At 44.4% G+C, this 16,141-nt stretch overlaps 1 protein-coding gene and 1 long non-coding RNA gene across 2 annotated transcripts in view; both read left to right on the top strand.

The window, feature by feature from the left end:
• ACVR2B (activin A receptor type 2B) overlaps positions 1 to 16,141 on the top strand; it is an 85,401-nt gene that overhangs the window by 12,434 nt on the left and 56,826 nt on the right. The gene's annotated exons all lie outside the window — the stretch shown is intronic.
• LOC107308863 lies at positions 4,768 to 6,307 on the top strand. The gene is made up of 3 exons (XR_001552951.2): positions 4,768 to 5,022; positions 5,144 to 5,254; positions 5,461 to 6,307. It is a non-coding gene; the product is annotated as an uncharacterized LOC107308863 (long non-coding RNA).

Below are 16,141 nucleotides of genomic sequence, written 5' to 3'. Positions count from 1 at the left end.
CTGCTCAGGGCCCCATCCAACCTGGCCTTGAACACCTCCAGGGATGGAGCATCCACAGCCTCTCTGGGCAGCCTGTGCCAGTACCTCTCCACTCTTTGTGAAGAACTTCCCCGTGACATCCAACCTAAATTTTTCCCTCCTTCAACTTAAAACCATTTCCCCTTGTCCTGACTTTATATACCCTTGTAAAGAGTTGATTCAGCCACCTCTTTCTCTTCCATTGAAAAGACCTCAGGAGTGGCTGTTCTGGAGGGATCGGTGCTGCTTCTGGTTGTGCTGCTGGGGGGAGGCAGAGAACAAAACCTTTATTTGGGTACGTGATGCTGTGGAAGTGGCTGTTCTTGATATATTCACATGGGCTTAGAAACTTGTAGAAGCAGAACCAGCACTGTTGGATCATCCCTGTAATGAATTGCTTTTCTACAGTGCCAGTTTCACTGTTGGACATCGTGAAGATGGTGATCCCACAGTACTACACCAGTGGGGTATGGATGTGCTGTTTTCTGCCTGCACAGATAGGATCGCAGCAGAGATGTGCTCTGTGGGAGCACCACCACTTGCTGGTGCTTGGGCAAGCTGAAGTCCATGGTCTGATGGCCTAAAGCAGGGAGTTGTTCCCTCTAGATCATCTCAATGTTCCCATTGCATGTTAGGACAGGAAAAGCATTTGAGAAGTAAATGCCTACACTTATTATTGTTTTAATAATTCTCCATATAGGTAGCCTCAGTTCCAGCTCAGGTTCTGTGGCAAGCTCCTGTTTTTGCAGTGGGTTAGATTGCATGCCATGGCTTCTCTCAGTGTTTTATAGAATCATGGAATGGTTTGGGTGGGAAGGGACATTAAAGACCATCTAGTTTTTTAAAGGTAAAAATACCATCACTTAGAGAAGTGACTGCGTTGAGCCTATAAGTAGAGAAATGTTGCACAGGGGTGTGTGGCATCAGCATCTCCTTTTCAGGAATCCTTCTTTTTCCCACACTGGCTTCGGAGGACTCCCAAATTCACAGTCATACCACCGTTAGCAGCTTCTTGCCACGTGGATGCATCCCATAGTGTTGAGTGGTGGCTGAAATATTTTGTGTATCGCCTCATTTACAGCCCCCCTGCCTGGTGTTTCCCCACTTTGTGGAGCAGATCTGTGTGCTATTCTGCAGGAGCTCTCCCCAGGCATTGCTGGTTCATACAAAAATTTGCTCTTCCAGTATTTAGGAGAAGCGAATATTTCTGCTCAGAACAGGAGAGCTTTCTCAGGCTGCATGTTTTTAATGAAAGCTTTAGGTTATGAACATGTCATCATCTCATTACTGTCCTTTACCACTTGGTGTCCTATTGGTCTGAGCTGGTTTAACTGTCTCCAGCCTAAATTGAGTGCTGCTTTCGGTATTTATAAACTTTACAACTGTTGAAACAAATGGAACCTCCAGTTTCAGCAATGGTAGTGGAGTTGAAGACAAGGAGTTGTCTCTAAGGAATAGAGTCTATTATATGTTGGGTATAAATCTACCTCTGACATGTGGGTGTTGGGAGGAAAATTTCCTTGGGGACTTATAATCCAGGAGCAGCCTCCTATAAATCTCCTTGGGTCTTCTGAAGTGTGTGGTGGTACTGGAGAGCTGATTATAGATGGAGACCATGGGTCTGGGAGCATGAAATACTGCCACTCCTTCCCATCCCACTGCTGCATTGGACGTACAGGTCTGAGCAGAAGGTTATTGTCAGTGTTAAAAACGATGAGTTTGTTGTCCTGCTCTCCTCCCTCCTGCTAAAACCCACCGACGTGGCTTTAGATATTGGCAACTGCAAACAGAGACCAATGTATGTGGTCTGTGTTTATTTGCTTTCAGGGTTTCAAGTGTGAGAATGCGCATTGGTGGCTAGTGACACCTGTCAGATGGACACAGCAACACATCAAGCTTGTCCTTGCATTCTTTCTTCAAACAGATCTTGTTTGGTTTTGTGGTTTTTGGGGGTTGCAGCCCAGTTGCTAGCAACTTCTTATCACAGTGGGTTAACATGCTGCTTGAAGGATGGGTGATTATGAGCAGCTTTGGTCCATTTGGGCCTTTCAATGAAGGGCATGGTTTCCATGAAGGAACATAGTTGATGTCCCTGAGCCAATGAGAGATTCCCAGTCATCATCCCTATTTTCTGCCAGAAAAATACCTGCAAGTAGGGTGGTTCTGGGTGGAGCTTATAGGTCTTCTATAGCATCAGGCACCTCCTACACAATGTGGGGCTCTACTTCGTATTGGTAACCTCCTCCACACATCCAGTTTGAGTGCTATTTATTGGGGTTTTGCAGCAGGTTTTTCCTAATGGGAAATGCAGCCACTAACAAGTGATAGATGGATGGTTCAGGTTGTGTTTATTTTTAATTTAATTAACCTTTTTTTCTTTTAACATTTCTCATGCAGCTTGTCTGTTTTTATGTCTTACTGCTTCTCTTTGGATGTGTTCTCTCCACTTTCCTCTGTCTTTGGAAGAAATTTTCTGTTCTGAATTCAGTAAACATTTTCTCACTTGTCAGAACAAAAGCAGGTGAGCCTGGTGTTGTTTTTTTTTGTGTGTGTGCATGTGTATGTTGGGAATGTGTCAGGCTGTTTTTATGGGCAGCGCTGCTGAGCTTGTCAGCAGAAGCAGAACTGGGAGATCCAGGCTCCTTTACTGATTACATATCTCTGCAGGTGTTTATTTCCATTTTGCAGTGTAGGATAGCCTGAAGTCAGTCCAGCACAGATGACAGCTGTAACAACTGTTGCACCTTTGACAATGGACCTGTCCTCCTGCCTGTTAGAGGAGGTGATGGGTGCTGTGGGTAGGGATGCTCTCACAGCTTCTCCATTGCAAGAGCTGAGTTGTGCGGTGGTGGTTATATCTGTCGCTCTGCTTGTACAATGAACTCTGCTCCTTTGTCCTTCCCACTATGGATTCACACTTGTTGCTCCTCATGGCTGGAGGAACCCAACTGGGAATGGAGGAACTTCTCAAACAGGGGAGCACCTCCATCCCTGTCCTGATGAAGGGAAGACCCTCTCTGAGTCTCTCAGAGTCTGAGTGACAAATCGCTTGCTGTTAGTCAGGATTCCCTAAGACTATGTGTGCTGAAGGCTTTTTATTTATCTTACTCCTGAATGGCTGTTTGGAGGCAGATGCTTGCAATTCTTTGTGCATATTTCTTCTTCTCCTCCTAATGTTCAAAGAGCCCCGAAAAGGAGCTTTACCAACCCTATGGGGCCAGAGCATCTGCATCCCTGGAGCAGCTCCCCCATCCACCTTGATTGGGCTTTGCTTGCTGTGATCCCATGCATTTTATCTGCAGTTTACAGGTGCTGCAGGACCTGCTCACACATACAGACACTGACACTAATTGCTCCCTGCTCTGCCTCTGTAGCATCTGACACACGGTTATCCACAGCAGTTTGCTGTTTTGGGGAGGATGAGCTATCAGGAGTTAAACCACAAGCAGGCAGAAGGTAACTGCACTGAATTAAGCTGGCAGTGCCCTACCAACGTTCTCTCTTACCTTCGTGTCTTTGGAAGTGCCTTTTATCCAGGCTGCAAATTAAATTATTGTTGTTGATGTCGCTTCAGAGAAGTTGGAGGAGTGAGTTAATGGGAGCTTCTCAGGGAGGTCTCCCAAGGAAATCTCCTCTTAATGAAATGTTAAGGCATCTCTTTTCCTCTCTTCTGTTCTATCATTGGAAAATGAGGGAAATAATCACTCTGTCTTTTCCACTTGAACTTCTGTGTTATGTTTACAAAGCCCTACAAAAGTCTCAAGTATTATCTTTTCTTGCAAGTTTCATGTTAAAAAAAAATATTTACCAAGGCCTTGTGGGCTCAAAGTGTCACAAAAGTGATGTTTTTTGGTTTTCTTTTTAAATGATTCTTCAAGAAAAGCAAAAGGCATAGCCTGGAAATAGATGTTTGCCTGACTGTTTTGCATTTCTCTATCAGATAGGAATCTGAAAGGGGAAAAGAGCAGTTCCTTTCTGTTGCCAAAGCTGGCCGAGTGGCAGCAAGTGAATGTTCACAATGAAATTGCAGTTTAGTAGCATACAAAAGTCCTTAAATAATAAATAAATAAATAGCCTTCTTGTTTTGTTTTTGTTTTGCTTAATTGCCTTCTTTGTGGGTTCCCAGGGGGAGACAGGAAGGGGGCCATTAGGAATTCCAAACATCAGTGTGATTTGCAGAGGAAGGAGTGGAGTAGTTGAAAGGTTTGCAGGAAGAGAGATGAGGCAGGCTGTTGATGTTTCCTTTCACCACTTCCCTTGCTTTTTTGTTTCTGCACCTCTTCTGCCTCTGGATCTTGGTATCATCATGCAACTTACTGCTTTTGATAGCTGCGCCTCCTGCAAGTTTGTTTGCTCAACTGTTAAATTCCTGTTAAAAGCATGTGGCGTTTTGGTTGGACAAGCAAGCCAACCGTTGGGTTTATGGAGAAGCAGGAAGGCTGGTGGCATGGATAGCCCTTTTCTGAGCACCTGGGGATCCATTTGCATAGAATTTCTTGCAGATTTTAATGTACAAGCTCAGCGGGGGATAGATTTGATGCAACGGGGCCAAAGCTGGGAGGAATTTAGGTGTTAGTATTCTGTAATGGAGAAAAAAGTTCCAGGACATTGATGCCCCCTTTGATGTTTCCATGGGTAAATTCGTATCTGTGCTCAGACATATAGTGGGAAATCTACACTAGCTGTAGGATCCTCAAGCACCACATGGGAATCCCTGGCTCAGAAAAGCATGGGGAGGAGTTATCTTTAAAGGTGTTTAGATGTCTCAGGCTGGTATCTTAGCATGAGAAGTCGCTATCTAAATTATTTTTACTATTTCCATCTGCAGCCATAAAGACATGGGGCTCACTACCATCATGAGCTCTGATGGCTTCTAGCCAGGGCTGTAAGTTGGACTTAAGCTGACCCTGAAAATGTTTGATGAGCTAATTCCCTCATTTGTCATTGGAAGTGCAAACTTTGGAAATCCTGCCTTCGAGTCGGCCAAGAAAAGACGAAAACCAGGTGCGGGGAAGGTCTCTGCAATGGAGATGTTGCTTCAAAACTCAGCAACAGCTACTTTCCTTCCCAAGCACCCTGCAACCTCCCTCCTTCCTTTTCAAGTCAAAAAATCATCTTTTTGCAGAACGCAAAGGTCAGGGTGTGTGTGCTCAGAGCTGCTGCCTGGGAAGGGAATGGTGTAGCCTTTGTCCTGTCAGGCCTCACCTCAGCTGATCTGTGCTGCGTGTCCTTTGAGGTAAGCCGGGTAAGTGGCTCGCAGTCAGAGCAGGGAAAGAGAAATCCCATTTGAGGCTGACCTGATGTTACCTGACGTTTTGCTTCTTTGAAAAGAGGAGGTTCTGTATGGGAAGGACTAGTTCTGGGTTGCCACATTCTCTTGCGACATCTTAATCTTGAGGGTGAATGACAGGTTTATAAAACGAGGCTATTTTTACTCTACAGGAAAGACTTCCACTGTCCACCTATGTCCGCTTCCATTGACCTTGCTCCAGGAGGAGAGTGGCTCCTGCCCACCTCAGAAACTGGCTTGGGAGATGGCTGCTGCCCCATCCCTTCCACATCCTGTGGGAAACCTTTCCTAGTGTGCTGCTGGTGTGACTTGGTTTAAAATCCCTGCATGAAAAAGCTGCTGTTGTCCTTACAGGGTCATGTTTTAGAATGCTCTCTGATCTGAAGTTGTAGCTGAACCGAACTTGCTTCTATTCTGTAAGCCTGCATTATAAAATTCATCCAGATTTTTCTTCCTTTTTGGAAGTGGTGCTACCAACTTCTCCAACTGTCATTACAAAATGAGTGAGTTGCTCTAGGTCCATTGAGTAGATTGGCTTGGAAGCACTTTCACATTTTTACCTGCAGTTGTCCTCCCTGCTTTGTGAGTTGACTTTGCTGTGTTCGATGTGTTCGGGCATCACATAACTGTGGAGAAAGCTTTCCTTGTATGATTTTAGAGTGGTTTATAGCCATTGTGCAGTTGTTACTTTATGGAAAAAAAAATACAGGTTTGGGGCAGATTTTACTTCTTAGCTGCTTTAACTTAGCTCCAGTTATAGGTTGAGAGAAAACACCCATTTCTTTCCACAGCATGCAAGGTCAGGGACCCTGCATACTTTGTCTGAAACCTGAAAGCACCCGGGGAACTACATAGCTGGTTCTACTAGGTGTGCTCCAGATTGTGTTATGCTGATACAATGCTGAAAGGGCTGCGTGTACTGTTTGATTGCAGCTCTCGGTTGCGTACTCTGCATACCCAGAAAAGCACTGCTGTCTTGTAGGCTTGGAAAAAGAGGGTTGGGGGTGGGGGTTCAAGTGGCCTTGGAAATCCTTGCCTTGCCTGCATGGAGACTGGCTGAAGTGGGAGGGACCCTTTGGAAGCGGTTCATAAGCGTGAAATTCTGCCCTGGCAGCATGAATTTCCCCCCCTGCCACTCCAGTGTTAAGTTCTGCTCGTGCAAAAATCATGCAACAACTTTCCCGTGCATTTCTAAAATGTGCCTTGCAAGCACAAACCAAGCTCCCTTCTCTTAGCTGTAAAACATTCTGAATGGGGCAGCCTGCTTTCAGAGGAGTTATTTAAGCGTGGAGAGCTTGGTGCTGTAGGTCATCAATGTATTGCACATACTATGGCCATGCCTTGGCATTTGTTTTTCGTTTGTAATCCAACACCCAGCTGCTCCAGCCTCCAACTACAAGCAGCTATTTAGCGGTTCAGCTAGTGTTGAGGAATGCATTGTGGTGCTGTTTACTTCATTACGTGGAAGGCTTGTGTGTAGTACAGAGAGGTTCAATTAAAAAACACAAAAGATGAAAACTCTGGCCAGGAAATAAAAGCTTAAAATAGATGTTAGCGCAAGACAGAGGAGGGGGATTTGATGGAGAAAAGCAGGTTTCTGTTCTGCAGTCATTGCAAGCATTCTTAATGATGAGAGCAGAGATTACTTACACTATCATAGGGAACTGGACCAAAAGGGGGGAGAAAAAATGTATCCATCTCCTCTCTGTTGCAGCTGTTCTGTTGCTTCTCCATCTCTGGCTGGGGGAAAATAGTAGAGAAGCCACACCCCGAGCAGCACATGGGGCCTTCCACTGGTGCCCTCTGCCAAGCAGCCTCAGGGCGGCCTGGCTTCTTGTTGGTCCTGATCCAGGTTAATGTTTCAGTTGTGGATATGGCAGTGCAGATGCTCTCATTGAGCGTTTCCACTCCTAGTGCCCCAACTCTGGTTTGCTTGCAGTGATGTCGGGCCAGGTGCCCCTTGATTTCTGTCCAGAGTGTGAATCACAGAATCATTATGATTGGAAAAGACCTCTAAGATCACCAAGTCCAAGCCATCCCACCATGCCTACTGACAGTGTACCTCAGTGCCACATCTCCATGGTCCTGGAACACCTCCAGTGTCAGTGACTCTACCACCTACCTGGGCTGCATGTGCCATTGCATTACCACTTCTGAGAAGAAATTGTTCCTGATGTCTCATCTGAACCTCCCATAGCATAACCTGAGGCCATTACCTCTCATCCTATCACAAGGAGCAGAGGTCAGCTGGAAGGGATTTGGTGTTGTTCTGCTGAGTCTCTCTTGTTCCTCAGGGATGAGGAGCATTGGTGGATCTTATAAGGATATAAGGTACCAGGATGGTACTGCTGCAGGGCAGGTCTCTTCCCACATGTAAAGAATGCTGTGATGGTGTCTTCTAGGTTACAAAATGGCATCACAGAGTGATTGACATTGGCAGGACCACAGAGTGCACTCCACGTGTACTGTATGTTGCCAGAAAAAGAGGAAAAATTGGCTTCTTTCTTTAACTGAAAGTGCAGCATATGGTTGTAGCCTCTTGGAAGAGGCACTGCAGTGATACCTGCAAATCCTCCAGTAAATGGGTTCTGATGATTAGCAATAGGGCTAATGGGGCTGGGCTTGAGTACTAGCATCTACCTGGGTCACTTTGTGGTTCTGGTGGAACAACAGCAGAGTGACAGCCTTCCCCCATAAATTGTGGGACCACAGGACTGTGATTTCATTCAAAAATAGTGCGTGATCTGAAGGGAACAAAGGTGGGATTAGGATATAAATCTGAAGGCAGCTTGGCTGTGTGACCTGGGCATGCTGTACAGCAGGGTTAAATTAAGATGTTTGGTTGGAGAGCAGTCATTCCAGGTCTGTGCTTGTTTTTCCATGTTGCCCACTTGTCACTGGGCTTTCTGGGCATGCTGTTGTCCTGGTTAACTTCTCAATGCTTGCGTGTGGAACAAACAAGGGACTTTTCTTTTTGCTTAGCAGGACTCTGCTCCCAGGCAGGCAGTGGAGAGGTCTCAAGTGCCAGGTGGACATAATTATCCAGTGAGGTGGTTTTAAAATGTGTTTGGTTTTATTTGAGCAAAATATCCCTCGGTATATTCTGCTGCATCTGACGTAGCATTTATTGTGTTAGGTTCAACAGTGGACTTTAAAGCCCATGTATCACTGACGTGGTTTTGGGGATGCTGCTATATCCACCAAGCAAACTATGCTGGGCTCTAGAAGGGCTTAATGGGAAAAGGTTGGAGAGCTGACCTTTTCCACGTCTGTTGTTCTTGATGTGATCCTGCCGTCTGACTGCCCCGCGCTGCCGGCTGGAGTCAGGGTTTTATCAGCCTAACTCAGCACTGCTTATCAAATCCCTGGACGGGAGTTCAGTTTCAGCGCCAAAAGGAGAAACTCCTTTTTGCAGAGGAATGAATTTGAGAGAAATTAGAGAGATGGTAGTTGGTTCCTGCTCTCATTCCCAGGGCAGGGAGCTGACAGAGGCTGGGCAATGAGCGTGGTGCCTCCCAAAAATCAGCATCCTTTAGAAATGTACCACGCTCCTGTGTTAGAAAGAAAGAAAATTGGAAGCCTATTTGTAACAAAGCAAACAGAAAGGAGTGTTTTATTGAGAAGGGACTGAGACATCCCTTAATTCCAGTAAGCTCTTTGTCCTTTACAGCGGCAGTGGAGAAGGATCTTCCTGCCTCAAAGCTGATGCTTCCAGAAGGGCTTCTCCCCACACCACAACAGTCTTTACATTCAGAGAGGTGTCAGATCCTTCAAACATATTCAGCTGCAAAATGGTTATTATCCAGCTATTTTTATAGCGGAGGACACGTAAAAGTGGCTGTGTGGATTTCATTTCCCTGTTTCCTCTGTCAGCACAGGTTAGGTACCTTGTCATATTCTGCAGCGACTTTCATTAAAGTGGTTTCCAGGCAATAGCACTTCAGTGTTTTTGTTTTGTTTCTTCCTCTCCTCACTTTTCTGGCAGCATGTTTCAAGCTGTTGAAGAAAGCTGGATGTGTTTTCGGCACTTTCTCTGAGCATGCAAATCCTTCTGGGTATACTGGGACCAGCTCCTGCCTGCACCCCATTGCTATAGCCTCCTGAAGCTTCCCACTATCAGAATTAAAGACTATCAGATACCTTCTTATAGGATAGTCTAAAAATAAAGCACTGCTTCTTTTTAACAGAAGCATGTATTATTAAAGGAAGAAGGAAGAAATGACAGAAATGGAATAAAATTGTAGAATCATAGGATCATTTGAGTTGGAAGGGACCATTAGAGATCATTTGGTCCAACTCTGCTGCAATGAACAGGGACACCCACAGCTCCATCAGGTGCTCAGAGCCCTGTCCAACATGGCCTTGAGTTCTCCAGGGATGGGGCACCCAACACCTCTCTGGGCAACCTGTGCCAGTGTCTCATCGCCCTCAGCATAAAAACTTTCTTCCTTTTATCCAATCTAAATCTCCCCTCTTTTAGTTTTAACACTCTTTTCCTTTGTCCTTTCAGTACCTGTTCTTGTTGAAGATGAGCATTTAAAAGCCTTAAGCCAAAATATTCAACCTTTTTGAAAACAAGTGTTCCTCTTCTGGAACTGCAGTGTAAGCTGGGAATTTCTCAGCTGGGGACAAGGCTGTTGTCTGCCTCTGTGAAGTAGTTACCAGGTGATGGGTGCTGTTCTCCAAGAGGAGCAGCAAGGTTGGAGCCAACATTTCCCTCCCTACTACGTGCCCTTGCGTTTCTGCCAGGGACTCGTGGGTGGTTTATATGCAGTGATAACGGGGCCAATTGCATTTGTCTCGGAGCAGTATAAAATGTTCCTAAATGGGACTGGTAGCAGCTAACGCTGCACAGTCATTCACACGGTGCTGTAAAACAATACTGAGCTGCTGCAGTAGCATCTTGTAGTGTCTGCTGGTGGAAATGAACATGATGCTCTGTGCCTTTTCTTGTCTGAATGACCGGTCAGGACACATTATTGAAGGGTGTTTGTAAGCTGTAGGCTCTTCTCCTTGGCTCGGTTTTCTGCTTGTTGCTGGTTGAATAACAGTGTGTATAATAAGCAATTAATGCCTATACATTTAATTTTAAAGGACACTGTAAATAACAGGTTTTACTTCCCTCCCTCCCCCAACTGTTGCATTGAATTTCCTTCCCTTTAATTATACTAACAAATGTGGAAAAAAATATAAATATTTATAGTGGACCTAGTGGCTTTATTCCATCAGCGAGCAAACGTCCCAAGGTTGATTATAATCTTCCATTCAATTACGAATCAAAAGTATCTATTATACAACTTCAAGAAGGAAACTCCAAACTTCTGCCAAAGGCAGAATGAAACATAATCGGATGTCAGGAATGCTGCTAGCTCGAGCCGTGGTGTAGCTGACAAACACATGCATGTCGTACTTGATCTGAGCAGCTAAAAAGTGAATTCTGTGATTGTAATTCTTGTCAGAGCTATTAGCTGGGGTGGTACAGTGCGTTTCAGATGCTGCCAATAACTAATTTTTGGAAAACAAATGCCAAGTGTTACGCTTTGACGTCGACCTCGATTCGGCATCTCTTTCAGAGTTTTAGATGAACAGAGGATATTTCATTATTTCATTACAGGAGATTATAACAGAGGCACGTGAATGAAATGGATGGGGTACACGTGTATTTCTTCTCCATCTTTTATTGTAAAGCTTCCAGTTTCAGTACTACGTTTACATCTCATATTTCTTCCCAGCAACCTGAGTTTCTTTCTGTATCCTTTCCACATACGCTGCTCACAGCAATCCTGACAGAGCAGGTGGGGGGAACACTGCGCACTCGTTTGTCTTGAAGAGTATCAGCAGCAAAACCCCTTGCGCTTCCTCAAGAAGCATTTTTAGGGGCTTTCTGCCTTTATTTCCTTACTTGAAACATGCCCTACTGTTTCCGAGTGCCTTCTGCTGATACACTGAGAACGTGCAGTACTAAGGAAAGCTGTGGAAAGATTTGAGCATTGATCCCATGGTGGGATATGGGAGCTAAAAGCATGATACTGAGGGGTTGGTTTAAAATAATTTTTAAACAAGTTGGTTTGCATTAGCATTTTGCACATCTTTGCTTTATGGCTGTGTCCATCTATGAAATTAATCTCTGCTAAACTGCTGTGACTGCTTCTGTGAGCTCTGCTTCCATACCTACAGCAAACGACTCCACATAGACCTGCTGAGCTTTCTGCAGATGAGGAAAGAGAAAAACTAGTTTAATGTGGTACATTCAGCCTATGTGTGTATTTATTAGCGTTGCAGATACAGCCACTGAGTAATGGTTTGTTTGATTAAAAATTTCTCTAAAAGAAAATAGAAGACTTTCAAACCTCCTTTCAGTTCTTTATTAGCTATTCCTCTTTGTGTCAAGCAGCTGCTGTAAGGCAGCCAGGTAGACTTTTAATAGTACAAATTGTATTTTATAAAGAGTCCAGTATAATAGAGTCCTATCTGGAGCCCTTAATAGAGACAGTAATCATTATTGGCAATAAAAACTGGCAAAATCACTGGAAATGTCTTGTGATTTTATAACTTCAGATGCCTTTCTTACAGTAGGCTTAAATAAATGGATCTCAAATTAGTAATCGAAGGCTTAAATTAGACTAATGTTCCCACAACTTTCACGATGTTTGTTTTGACTCTGAAGAGCTGAAATAAAACCACTTCAGCCTATCGCTCTTCTCTCTTGCCTTTTTATTAGTGAAGAGGACTGTAACATCAGCTTCAAAATGTTTTAAATGTGTTCGGATGACATGTTGGTACTGTTGGCTTTCTAATATGTGCTTTCAACAGCAAATGGCAGCTTTCAGCAGAGGCTTGAGTAGAAGACACATCAAACATAGATTTACAGCCTTTATTATTTTATTTTATTGGTTGTTATCATTTTGTTTTTTAAGGGCAAATTGTAGTGATGCTGCATGTGCCCCTATGTTGCAGCTCTTGGCGTTTACTCCGTAGGCCTTTCCAAAGCCCTTTGCATCCCTGCAGCAGCTCCCTCCATGGCATCGCTTCTCTGAGCATCCTCTCCCTACTCTTTCCCCTTTCAACGTGATTCCTCCACCCCTAACGCTACACCATCTTTCTTTAATCTCCTTTTCCTTGTCTTTAAAGATTTTCTGTGGCTTCATTCCTGGTTGCTGAGGTCATGGGGTACTTTGCCCATTGCTTGTGTGATGCTGACCTTCACCATCCCTTTGTCTGGCTCTTCTAGGCTGCTCTCTCAGTGTGCTTCTTACATGAATTTGTGAAGCTGCTTTTTCTTCCTCCAAATTGTTCTTTAAGACTCCCTGCTTCCCCAAGAGAGCTGGTATTCACGCATGCCAGGAGAAAGGCCCATTGCGTTTGATGAAGTAGATCATATAGGGAATTCTGGAGAGATGGTTCCATCATGAAGCTGGGGGCACTGACTTGCCAATCCCCATGAATTTTAGGTAGTGCCTATGTAAAATCACATTATCCATGTGTCTTGTTTTGGATTTCTCTTCTTGTCTATAGTGCTGTCCTTTCCCATTTATTTTTTTTTTCCTCAAATTGAAATTGCAAATTACATGCAGTGCAAAGCAGGAGCAAGGGCAAGAATCTTTTCTTGCATGCTTAAATGATTCCAATCACAGGGAGGGCTAGATCCTGTTCATATCTTTGGACACAACCTTAACATAGCCCTTCCCATTGAGTGTCATGTGTGATTCCCCAACTGCACAGTCCATTGACTGCCTCTTAGAGCTTTCATCTGGCCTTCGCATAGACCACAATGACCTTGTGATACTGAACAATAGCTCACTTCATTTTCTTCAGGGCCCTTCCTAAAGCTGGAGTAGATTACTTAGTACCGATGCTGGCAAGGGCCAAGCTGGTAGGGCATATTGTTGCCCAACTCCATGAGTCAAACCGAATTAGTTGAACAACACTCCCTCATACTTAACTGCAGCCTTCCAAAATCACATTGTGCGGGATCTCAACTTTTGTATTGGCGCTGTCCACTGTGGATGTTCACCATGGAGCTGTTGCTGTCTGCCCTAAAAGCTGTATTTCCACCTAGGTAGGCCCATGAGCCACCCAAGTATGGGCCCTATGAGAGTGGTTGGGGCCAAGCAGGAGCCAAGTGCGAGAGGGAGGAGGAGGAGGGGGGAGAAAGCAAGGTTCTTCCAAAGGGAAGCATGGCTGAACACCTGCTGTTCCCCAACAGAATAATATGAATTTGCATCAAAAAGAGGTCCCAATCAGTTTTGCTGGCTGCTTTTGAGGAGAGCAGTTGTGTCTGGAGGCATTCTGTTGGGGGAGATGTCTTCCAGTGAAAGCATTTTCCACACAAGGGCAGTGGGGCCCACCCTGCGGCTGGCATTTAGAGAGGGGTGGAAATGCTATTTAAATTTCAAATGGCCTCAAGTTTTCACAGTTGCCATGTCAATAGATCAAGTTCCTTGAAATACATTTTAAGCAGAGTTTACACAGAGCCGCAGGAGCTCGCATTGACTCCCAGGCCTGCCTTTATTGTGCCTCCAGCAGCGGTAAGTCAATATGGCACATTGAAAGCAGCTCTGCTCCGCTGTTGAGTGAAAGTTAGCAAATTCCCCCATCTCTTTCCAGCTCTTTTCCTGGGCAGCAGCATGTTTAACTAGAGCCGTTTTGCTATGCTACACTGAAATAATCTCCGTTTTTTGTTGCTTTCCCTTTTTTCCTTCTTTTTAACTCATTTTGGGGAGGAGGTGATTAGATCAGGCTATGGAACTCATCACACCTTTCAAAACTCCCATCTAGGCGAAGGGAGAAAAAAATCAGTGCACACAAGGAAAGGTGACAGGAAAACACAAGGGCCCAGGGCAGCAATGATAAGGGCTGACAGTTGCTTAGTACTGAGCAATAGAAAATAATACTGGGAAAACAAGAGGGGTCAGAAGAGTGGTTGCATTTCATTGTGGGAGCTGGTAAAGGTTGCGAACCATAACTGCGTGGGTTCCAGTAACAACATCCGCTGGGAGTGACCTGATCTGACCTTCTCTGCAATGTCACTCTTTTCTAATTGTAGATCTTGTTCATTTATCTTTGCTCTGAACCCCAAATACCTTCAAGCTGTATACATCTAGGGCTCGATGTCTATCTCCTTTCTTTTTCCTGTGCAAATGATGCATGGAGTGTTGTGCTTCTGTGAGCAATTGCCTATGGCTGATGCTGCAGTGTGCGTAGTGATTCTCTTGTGTCTCTAAATGTACTTCATTTTCCATCATCTGTGCATCTGTGGAAGATAGTCTTCTCTCCTTGGTACAACATCTGCCTTATGTGCTGACACAGGTAGAGGTGCTCAACAACCACCTCTTGATGTGCTTTCGTGGTCAGTACATGAATCTGAACATCCCCATCTACAGTGAGCAAATGCCACCAACTACTTCTGATTTGGAGTTTGACCTGCTTTGTTGTTTGGCGATCTGACACGTTGCTGACTGGCTGCAATCCTAGTCTTTCTGCTGTTGTAATGTGAGGAAGCTGGTGCAGTACACAAGCTGGCACCTAGACTTTGAGTTTTAAGTGCACAGGGACGAGTTGTTTTGTTTCTACTTGGATTGTGCCTGCCACTTTTAAACACTGGTGCTACTCTACCAGGATAAATTACTCTTGAGGTGACCGTGCATTTCCTGAGAAATACAATCAACTTAAGCAAGCAAACAAATGACCTGGCAAATCATTGTGTGATATTGGACACTGACGATGGAGCCTTTTGTTCTGCAGCCCAATATATCCATCTCTATCGCAGAGCTGTGTAAAACTCTGTGATGCCCCAAAAAAGGTACTAAGGATGGCTAGATTTGCATTCTACTAGAAACAGAGGTCAAGATTGTTAAGAGTGTTTCTTCCCCTCCAAAACATCTACGAGTGATCAGGCTACCAAACAGACTAATTAGATGTCAAATAGACTTCAGCTCTTAAATTGGTTTAGTTACACAATGCAAAACATCGCGTTTGGAAGCAGATGGCGTGTCATATTTAATATGTCTAGTAACTTGCCTGAAACCACTTCTAAGTTTTCTTAAAGAAAATGTTGCTGCTACTGACCAAGAGAGATGCCTCTGAGTATCTCTCATCATAACAGCAAGATGTAGGGCCACCGCCTGGCAAATATTGTGGGTGACTTCAGGGCCTTTGAGGTTTCTTTTAATAAGGATTTTCTATTCAGAAGATAAGGAGGCAGCACTCTTAGAAAACTGGATCTCTTAAAGGTTGGATGAATTGGACACCTGGAAAAATCAAGGCTGTAAATATAAATAGTTCTGAAAAGTCTTGATCTGTTCCCTGACTGTGCAGGGAGCTGAGTTCCACTGTAAGGCCTTCTGGGCCATGCCTACTTCGCACTGGAATCTAGAAGTTATTTTGAATGGCACTATGGAGAAACAAAAACCCAGCAGCAGCATGGGGAACTGTTAACCTAATTTGCAGAAACATGAAAATGACTCGGTATCTTGTAACTTGAGTCATTACAGCATTAATAAAAACACTATTAAATGCTGCCCAGCCATTCCATTGCAACTTTAATTACTGAAAAAGTAGAAAATGAGTGCTTGGGTGACAAACAGGTTCAGGATTGTGGTGGAGATTAATACGGGAGTGGAGGGAGAGCTGTGCTTGAGTAATCAAAACTAGGAGATAACCTCAATGGTATTTTGAATCTGTGCCCAAAGCTGTGCTTCAGTGGCCTTGGAGGGTGTATTTGTTGCATAGGTGGAAAAGTCTATGATATGTTGACAGTGGCAATGAAAACAAAGTTAGTAACAGGTGAAGAGATGAGATTTGGTGATGGGCTCTAGGATATATAAAAGGTCA

The sequence above is a fragment of the Coturnix japonica genome, chromosome 2, assembly GCF_001577835.2.
Source record: "Coturnix japonica isolate 7356 chromosome 2, Coturnix japonica 2.1, whole genome shotgun sequence".
Taxonomy (NCBI): Eukaryota; Metazoa; Chordata; class Aves; order Galliformes; family Phasianidae; genus Coturnix; species Coturnix japonica.
Note: the sequence above shows the minus strand (reverse complement) of the source record. Positions and strands in the feature narration are given on the sequence as shown.